A 10,454-nucleotide genomic window follows, 5' to 3' on the forward strand; every position below is an offset into this window, starting at 1 on the left:
CATTTACAACATTTTATTTGTTAATAATTGAGAGCACCTAGAGGGGGTGAATAGGTGATCCTGTAACACTTCAAAATCTTAAGCCACAAAACTTGATTAATTGTTAGCACAGTAATTTGCCAAGTGGCTAGAGAGAGAAATTTGCTATTTTGCCACTCTCAATTTTGGCTGCCTGTTATTATGCCATCCCGTGTCTATGATTGGTGGGACCGTCTGTGTCTATGATTTGTGGGTCCGATGGCATATTGGCGAAGCCCACAAATGATAATGGCAAAATTGCCAATGGCTCGGCTAGAGAAGGATCTCAACACAACACAATAACCAAGAGATATCAATCACAGAGATGGCACGGTGGTTATCCCGTGGTTCGGCCAAGACCAACGCTTGCCTACTCCACGTTGTGGCGTCCCAACGGACGAGGGTTGCAATCAACCCCTCTCAAGCGGTCCAAAGACCAACTTGAATACCACGGTGTTGCTTTGCTTTTCTTAATCCCACTTGCGAGGAATCTCCACAGCTTGGAGCCTCTCGCATTTGCAAAAGATGTTCACAAAGAATCACGGAGCAAGGGAGGGATTAGCAACTCACACACGACACAAAGATCACAACGAATACGCACACACAAAACCCAGACTTGAGCTCAAGAGACTAGCACACTAGAACGGAGCTCAAATCACTAGAATGTCGAACAAGTGCGCAAGAATGAAGTGTGAGTGATCAACAATGCTCAAAGGATGCTTGGTGTTCTCCTCCATGCGCCTAGGGGTCCCTTTTATAGCCCCAAGGCAGCTATGAGCCGTTGAGCACAAATCTGGAAAGCCATTATTGCCTTCTGTCATCGGGGGCACCGGACAGTCCGGTGCACACCGGACACTGTCCGGTGCCTGATTTCCTTCCTTAAATAGCGAAGCCGACCGTTGGCAGACTTGGAGCCGTTGGTGCACCGGACATGTCCGGTGCACACCGGACAGTCTGGTGCCATCTTCTAGCCGTTGGCTCAACCACGTGTCTCGCGCAGATTGCGCGGCCGACCGTTGGCTCGGCCGACCGTTGGCTCACCGGACAGTCCGGTGCACACCGGACAGTCCGGTGAATTTTAGCCGTACGTCGCCGGTGAATTCCCGAGAGCGGCCACTTCGCTCGAGCCAGCCTGGCGCACCGAACACTGTCCGGTGCACCACCGGACAGTCCGGTGCTCCCAGACTCAGCAGATTCTTGGCTGCTCGAGCCAAGACATTTCCAATTTGATTTTTCCTGTTTCCAGCACTTAGACACAATACATTAGTCCATAAAACAATGTACTAAGTCTGAGAAACACACCTTTATTCTTGATTTGTACTTTGTCCACCTTTTTTAGACTTAGACACTTGTGTTGGACACTAAATCACCAAAACACTTAGAAATGGCCCAAGGGCACATTTCCCTTTCAATCTCCCCCTTTTTGGTGATTTATGCCAACACAACATAAAGCAAGTAGAACAAGTACAAAAACAATTCAAATAAGACTCAAAATTGTTTTGATTCAATTTGACATATATGGATCACTCTATGCCACCACTTGGTTTGTTTTGCAAATCAAAACTCAAATTCCTATCTCTAAGTCAAAACCACTTGTAGAGACATAAAGAGAGGTTTTCCAAAGAAATTTGATCAAGGATTTCAAAAAACTCCCCCTTTTTCCCATAATCAACACTTCTCCCCACAAGAGGCCAACTTTTGACATAAAAGACAATAAAAGAGTTTTGTCAAACCAAAAGCTCTAATCTACTATTTTCAAAATTTCTCAAGTGGTAGCTAATCCATTTATTGCTTTGGCCTTTATTTTCTCCCCCTTTGGCATCAAGCACCAAAACGGGATCAATCTTGGCCCTTTAACCCCATTGGCTCACCAAAATCTTCAATAAGAATACAAAGGCAATAAGAGTACATGAGATGAACTTGGAATAAGTTACCCTCTCATCGGAGTGCAGTGGAAGTCTTTCATGGTCCAAGTCCACCTGTTCCCTTTCAATCCTTCTTTGAGACTAAAGCATCAAACTCAAGCACATGGTTAGTCTCAAAGGGTCAAGTTGTAACACATCTCCCCCTAAACATGTGCATCACTTTGCAACGGACTTGTGAGGTCCAGGGAGTGTTTGGACAACTTGAGCACCATAACTGAGCAACAAAATGCATAAGGAACATGATCAAAGGCATAAACACATGTATGCTATAAATCAATCCAAGTTCCGCGAATCTAAGATATTGAGCTCACTACGCAACCTGCAAAAGGTCTTCTCATCTAGAGGCTTGGTAAAGATATCGGCTAGCTGGTTCTCGGTGCTAACATGAAACACTTCGATATCTCCCTTTTGCTGGTGGTCTCTCAAAAAGTGATGCCGGATGTCAATGTGCTTTGTGCGGCTGTGTTCAACAGGATTTTCCGCCATGCGGATGGCACTCTCATTATCACATAGGAGTGGGACTTTGCTCAGATTGTAGCCAAAGTCCCGGAGGGTTTGCCTCATCCAAAGTAGTTGCGTGCAACACTGTCCTGCGGCAACATACTCGGCCTCAGCGGTGGATAGGGCAACGGAAGTTTGTTTCTTAGAGTTCCATGACACCAGGGACCTTCCTAAGAATTGGCACGTCCCCGATGTACTCTTCCTATCGACCTTACATCCAGCATAGTCGGAATCTGAGTACCCAATCAAGTCAAAGTTAGACCCCTTTGGATACCAGATCCCGAAGCAAGGCGTAGCGACTAAATATCGAAGAATTCGCTTCACATCCACTAAGTGACACTCCTTCGGAGCGGATTGAAATCTGGCACACATGCATACGCTAAGCATAATATCCGGTCTACTAGCACATAAATAGAGCAAAGAACCTATCATGGACCGGTATGCTTTTTGATCAACGGACTTACCTCCTTTGTTGAGGTCGGTGTGTCCGTCGGTTCCCATCGGCGTCTTTGCGGGCTTGGCGTCCTTCATCCCAAACCTCTTTAGCAAATCTTGTGTGTACTTCGTTTGGGAGATGAAGGTGCTGTCCTTGAGTTGCTTCACTTGGAACCCAAGGAAGTAGGTCAACTCGCCCATCATCGACATCTCGAATTTCTGCGTCATCACCCTGCTAAACTCTTCACAAGACTTTTGGTTAGTAGAACCAAATATTATGTCGTCGACATAAATTTGGCACACAAAAAGATCACCATCGCAAGTCTTAGTAAAAAGAGTTGGATCGGCTTTCCCAACCTTGAAAGCATTAGCAATTAAAAAGTCTCTAAGGCATTCATACCATGCTCTTGGGGTTTGCTTAAGTTCATAGAGTGCCTTAGAGAGCTTACACATGTGGTCGGGGTACCGTTCATCCTCGAAGCCAGGGGGTTGCTCCACGTACACCTCCTCCTTGATCGGCCCGTTGAGGAAAGCGCTCTTCACATCCATTTGGTACAACCTGAAAGAATGGTGAGCAGCATATGCTAGCAAGATGCGAATTGACTCTAGCCTAGCCACAGGAGCAAAGGTCTCCTCAAAGTCCAAACCTGCGACTTGGGCATAACCTTTTGCCACAAGTCTAGCCTTGTTCCTCGTCACCACCCCGTGCTCGTCCTGTTTGTTGCGGAACACCCACTTGGTTCCCACAACATTTTGCTTGGGACGAGGCACCAGTGTCCAAACTTCATTGCGCTTGAAGTTGTTGAGTTCCTCCTGCATGGCCAACACCCAGTCCGGATCTAGCAAGGCCTCTTCTACCCTGAAAGGCTCAATAGAAGAGACAAAAGAGTAATGCTCACAAAAATTAACTAATCTCGAGCGAGTAGTTACTCCCTTGCTAATATCACCCAATATCTGGTCGACGGGATGATCCCTTTGAATCGTCGCTCGAACTTGGGTTAGAGGTGCCTGAAGTGCTTCTTCCTCTTCAACTTGAACATCCTGTGCTCCCCCTTGATCATGCGCCTCCACTTGAGGTACCTGTTCGTCACCTTGGGTTGGGGGATGCACCATAGTTGAGGAAGACGGTTGATCTTGCTCCAAATGTTCTTGAGGCCGTATATCTCCAATCGCCATGGTGCGTATCGCGGCCGTTGGAACGTCTTCTTCATCTACACCATCAAGATCAACAACTTGCTCTCTTGGAGAGCCATTAGTCTCATCAAATACAACGTCGCTAGAGACTTCAACCAAACCCGATGATTTGTTGAAGACCCTATACGCCTTTGTATTTGAATCATAACCTAATAAAAACCCTTCTACGGCTTTGGGAGCAAATTTGGAATTCCTACCCTTCTTCACTAGAATGTAGCATTTACTCCCAAAAACACGAAAATACGATACATTAGGTTTGTTACCGGTTAGCAGCTCATACGACGTCTTCTTGAGGAGGCGGTGAAGGTAGACCCTGTTGATGGCGTGGCAAGCCGTGTTCACGGCTTCCGACCAAAAGCACTCGGGGGTCTTGAATTCTCCAAGCATAGTCCTCGCCATATCTATGAGCGTCCTGTTCTTCCTCTCTACCACACCATTTTGCTGAGGTGTGTAGGGAGCGGAGAACTCGTGCTTGATCCCCTCCTCCTCAAGGAACTCTTCCACTTGAAGGTTCTTGAATTCGGACCCATTGTCGCTCCTTATCTTCTTCACCTTGAGCTCAAACTCATTTTGAGCTCTCCTTAGGAAGCGCTTGAGGGTCCCTTGGGTTTCAGACTTATCCTGCAAAAAGAACACCCAAGTGAAGCGGGAAAAGTCATCAACAATAACTAGACCATACTTACTTCCTCCTATGCTCAGATAGGCGACGGGTCCGAAGAGGTCCATATGTAGCAGCTCCAGGGGTCTTGATGTTGTCATCACATTTTTGGTGTGATGAGAGCCTCCCACTTGTTTCCCTGCTTGACAAGCTGCACAAGGTCTATCTTTTTCGAAATGAACATTGGTTAAACCTATCACATGTTCTCCCTTTAAAAGCTTGTGGAGGTTCTTCATCCCCACATGTGCTAAGCGGCGATGCCACAGCCAGCCCATGCAAGTCTTAGCCATTAAGCATGCATCTAGACCGGCCTCTTTTTTTGCAAAATCAACTAGGTAAAGCTTGCTGTCTAGTACACCCTTAAAAGCTAGTGAACCATCACATCTTCTAAAGACAGACACATCTACATTTGTAAATAACCAGTTATATCCCATATTGCATAATTGACTAACAGATAGCAAATTATATCCAAGAGACTCTACTAAAAACACATTAGAGATAGAGTGCTCATTTGAGATTGCAATTTTACCTAACCCTTTTACCTTGCCTTGATTCCCATCACCGAATATTATTGAATCTTGGGAATCTTTGTTTTTGACGTAGGAGGTGAACATCTTCTTCTCCCCCGTCATATGGTTTGTGCATCCGCTGTCAATAATCCAACTTGAACCCCCGGATGCATAAACCTGCAAGGCAAATTTAGGCTTGGGTCTTAGGTACCCAACTCATGTTGGGTCCTGCAAGGTTAGCACAAATATCCTTAGGGACCCAAATGCAAGTTTTGTCTCCCTTGCATCTTGCCCCTAATTTTCTAGCAACTATCTTCCTATCCTTTCTACAAATAGCAAAAGAAGCATTTAAAGCATGATATATTGTAGAAGGTTCATTTACTTTCCTAGGAACATTAACAACATTTCTCCTAGGCAAATTATGAACAACATTTCTCCTACCAACATTTCTATCATGCACATAAGAAGAACTAGAAGCAAACATGGCATGAGAATCAAAGGCATTATATGCATTACAACTCCTATAAGCATTTCTAGATTGTCTCCTATCATGGTACATAAAAGCATGGTTCTTTTGCACACTACTAGCCATAGGTGCCTTTCCTTTCCCCTTGGCGGAGATGGGAGCCTTATGGCTTGTCAAGTTCTTGGCTTCCCTCTTGTAGCCAAGTCCATCCTTAATTGAGGGGTGTCTACCAATCGTGTAGGCATCCCTTGCAAATTTTAGCTTGTCAAATTCATTCTTGCTAGTCTTAAGTTGGGCATTAAGACTAGCTAATTCCTCATTTAATTTAGAAATTGAAACTAAATGATCACTACAAGCATCAATGTCAAAATCTTTACACCTATTACAAGTTTCAACAATTTCTACACAAGAATTAGATTTACTAGCTACTTCTAGTTTAGCATTTAAATCATCATTAAAACTTTTTAACTTAGCAATAGTTTCATGACAAGAAGATAATTCACTAGAGAGCATTTCATTCCTCTTAATTTCTAGAGCAAGAAATTTCTGAGCTTCTACAAATTTATCATGTTCTTCATACAACAAATCCTCTTGCTTTTCTAACAGTATATTCCTATCATTCAAGGCATCAATCAATTCATTAATTTTGTCTACCTTAGTTCTATCTAATCCCTTGAATAAGCATGAGTAATCTATCTCATCATCATCACTAGACTCATCCTCACTTGAAGAAGCATAAGTACTAGTATTAGGAGTGCTTACTTTCTTCTCCCTTGCCATGAGGCAAGTGTGACGCTCGTTGGGGAAGAGGGATGACTTGTTGAAGGCAGTGGCGGTGAGTCCCTCATTGTCGGAGTCGGACGAGGAGCAGTCCGAATCCCACTCCTTGCCAAGATGAGCCTCGCCCTTTGCCTTCTTATAGTTCTTCTTTTTCTCCCTCTTGTTCCCTTGATCCTGATCACTATCATTATCGGGACAGTTAGCAATAAAATGACCAAGCTTACCGCATTTGAAGCATGAGCGCTTCCCCTTGGCTTTGGTCTTGCTTGGTTGTCCCTTGCGACCTTTAAGCACCGTCTTGAATCTTTTGATGATGAGAGCCATCTCTTCATCATTAAGTCCGGCCGCCTCAATCTGTGCCACCTTGCTAGGTAGCGCCTCCTTGCTTCGTGTTGCCTTGAGAGCAAGGGGTTGCGGCTCGTTGATCGGACCATTCAAGGCGTCGTCCACGTACCTCGCCTCCTTGATCATCATTCGCCCGCTAACGAATTTCCCAAGAACTTCTTCGGGCGACATCTTAGTGTACCTGGGATTTTCACGAATATTGTTCACCAAATGAGGATCAAGAACGGTAAATGACCTTAGCATTAGGCGGACGACGTCGTGGTCCGTCCATCGCGTGCTCCCGTAGCTCCTTATTTTGTTGATAAGGGTCTTGAGCCGGTTGTATGTTTGTGTCGGCTCCTCGCCCCTTATCATCGCGAACCGTCCAAGCTCGCCTTCCACCAACTCCATTTTGGTGAGCAAGGTGACGTCGTTTCCCTCATGAGAGATCTTGAGGGTGTCCCAGATCTGCTTGGCATTGTCCAAGCCGCTCACTTTGTGATACTCGTCCCTGCACAAAGAGGCTAGCAACACAGTAGTAGCTTGTGCATTTTTATGGATCTGTTCATTAATAAACACAGGGCTATCCGAGCTATCAAATTTCATTCCACTTTCCACAATCTCCCAAATGCTTGGATGGAGAGAAAACATGTGAGTACGCATTTTGTGGCTCCAAAATCCGTAGTCCTCTCCATCAAAGTGAGGGGGCTTGCCAAGTGGAATGGGGAGCAATTGAGCATTTGAACTATGCGGGATGCGCGAATAATCGAAAGAAAAGTTTGAGTTAACCGTCTTTCGTCTATCGTGGTGGTCGTCGTCCTTTTGGGAGGAGAAAGATTCGTCGCTGTCGTAGTAGACAATTTCCTTGATGCGCCTTGTCTTCTTCTTCCTCCCGTCTTTTCTTTTGTGGCCCGAGCCTGAGTCGGTGGGCTTGTCATCATTGGGCTCGTTGACGAAGGTCTCCTTCTCCTTGTCGTTGATCACCATCCCCTTGCCCTTAGGATCCATCTCTTCGGGCGGTTAGTCCCTTTCTTGAAGAGAACGACTCTGATACCAATTGAGAGCACCTAGAGGGGGGGTGAATAGGTGATCCTGTAACACTTCAAAATCTTAAGCCACAAAACTTGATTAATTGTTAGCACAGTAATTTGCCAAGTGGCTAGAGAAGGATCTCAACACAACACAATAACCAAGAGATATCAATCACAGAGATGGCACGGTGGTTATCCCGTGGTTCGGCCAAGACCAACGCTTGCCTACTCCACGTTGTGGCGTCCCAACGGACGAGGGTTGCAATCAACCCCTCTCAAGCGGTCCAAAGACCAACTTGAATACCACGGTGTTGATTTGCTTTTCTTAATCCCACTTGCGAGGAATCTCCACAGCTTGGAGCCTCTCGCCTTTGCAAAAGATGTTCACAAAGAATCACGGAGCAAGGGAGGGATTAGCAACTCACACACGACACAAAGATCACAGCGAATACGCACACACAAAACCCAGACTTGAGCTCAAGAGACTAGCACACTAGAACGGAGCTCAAATCACTAGAATGTCGAACAAGTGCGCAAGAATGAAGTGTGAGTGATCAACAATGCTCAAAGGATGCTTGGTGTTCTCCTCCATGCGCCTAGGGGTCCCTTTTATAGCCCCAAGGCAGCTAGGAGCCGTTGAGCACAAATCTGGAAAGCCATTCTTGCCTTCTGTCATCGGGGGCACCGGACAGTCCGGTGCACACCGGACACTGTCCGGTGCCTGATTTCCTTCCTTAAATAGCGAAGCCGACCGTTGGCAGACTTGGAGCCGTTGGTGCACCGGACATGTCCGGTGCACACCGGACAGTCCGGTGCCATCTTCTAGCCGTTGGCTCAACCACATGTCTCGCGCAGATTGCGCGGCCGACCGTTGGCCCGGCCGACCGTTGGCTCACCGGACAGTCCGGTGCACACCAGACAGTCCGGTGAATTTTAGCCATACGTCGCCGGTGAATTCCCGAGAGCGGCCACTTCGCTCGAGCCAGCCTGGCGCACCGGACACTGTCCGGTGCACCACCGGACAGTCCGGTGCTCCCAGACTCAGCAGATTCTTGGCTGCTCGAGCCAAGACATTTCCAATTGGATTTTTTCCTGTTTCCAGCACTTAGACACAATACATTAGTCCATAAAACAATGTACTAAGTCTGAGAAACACACCTTTATTCTTGATTTGTACTTTGTCCACCTTTTTTAGACTTAGACACTTGTGTTGGACACTAAATCACCAAAACACTTAGAAATGGCCCAAGGGCACATTTCCCTTTCAATAATGTAATGTACTTTCTAAAATACATGTTTTAGTGTTTAGTTGTTAGAGGTCAATTTGTTTTTAGTGATTTAAACACGTTAAATGATGTAGTATTAAAAATTTTAGTCACTATTTTAGGGCACCTTGTTGAAGATGCTCTAAGGAATCCAATTTGCTCACATTTTTGGAAATGACACTCTAGCTCATGTATTTTCATTCTGGGTATTTATCATACGTTTAGCTAATATTTAATCCTTGTTTCTTCGTGTTGTGCCCTGGCGGATATAATCTCAGTGTTTCTACCTTTCGTTGTTTTTTCATCGTGGAGGAGTTGACCAAGAGTGAGTCGCTTAGGGTTTCGGCTTCGCCCTACCTTCTCCTCTTTTCGGACTATGTAGTGTTGTCGTTGTGCCCAGCTCCCTCCCATGACCCCAAGGCCAAGGTTTGTATCTTGTCTTTGCCTTTATTTATCTCCATGCCTGGTTGAGTTGACCGAGTGAGTCTTGTAGGGTTCCTCTTCGGGCAACCTTTTCGGTTCTTCCTCCTCCGTTTATACTGTGGAGTGTCATTATCGTGCCCATCTCCCTCGGGTGACCTAGCAAAGGTATGTTTCCTAATCTCCATTGTCGCCTACCCCGACTTTAGGTCATCTCCTTTCGTTTGTTTGACTAAGAAGCACCACCTCTAATGCAGTTCACCCGTCACATATTGTGCCCCTGAGCCTTTTCTATAAGTATTTTGGTGATTAGATGCCTAACACATATTGTTGTAAGGTGATGTGTACCAAGTATTAAAGAGATGCAAATAAGGAATAAAGGTAATATCTTTACGCTTAGTCAATTGTTTTATATGCTAAACGCTCTTGTCTAAGTGCCAAGAACTCAGCTAAGTAAAGGCCAAAAGAGTCAAAGGAAGACAAACAAAGGATCGAAGAAAAGGTGTTGTCTGCGCAGCACCGGATGGCCCGGTGCCATTCACCGGACAGTCCGGTGTGTACCGGACAGTCCGGTGCACGGTCTGAGGAACTCGTCGATCTCGGGTTTTTCCCTGGCTACATCGGCTATAAATCACCGGACAGTCCGCGCGAGGCGCCGGACAACCCGGTGCCCCAGCTGTGCAACAGTTACCTGCCACGTTGATAAGCGCCAACGGTCATATAGCACACCGGACGGTCCGGTGCCCCACTGAAAGGAACATAGGGTCAAACTTTTTCCTATAAATAATTTTGGTGGTTGAAATGCCCAACACAAATATTGAACTAACTAGTTTGCGCTAGATTATATGTTCTATAGGTGCATAAAGGTTCAACACAAACCATTAGAAGATTAAAGATAGGGTTCAAATTTAAAGGAGCAAGAACCTTG

The sequence above is a fragment of the Zea mays genome, chromosome 5 (assembly GCF_902167145.1).
Source record: "Zea mays cultivar B73 chromosome 5, Zm-B73-REFERENCE-NAM-5.0, whole genome shotgun sequence".
Lineage (NCBI taxonomy): Eukaryota > Viridiplantae > Streptophyta > Magnoliopsida > Poales > Poaceae > Zea > Zea mays.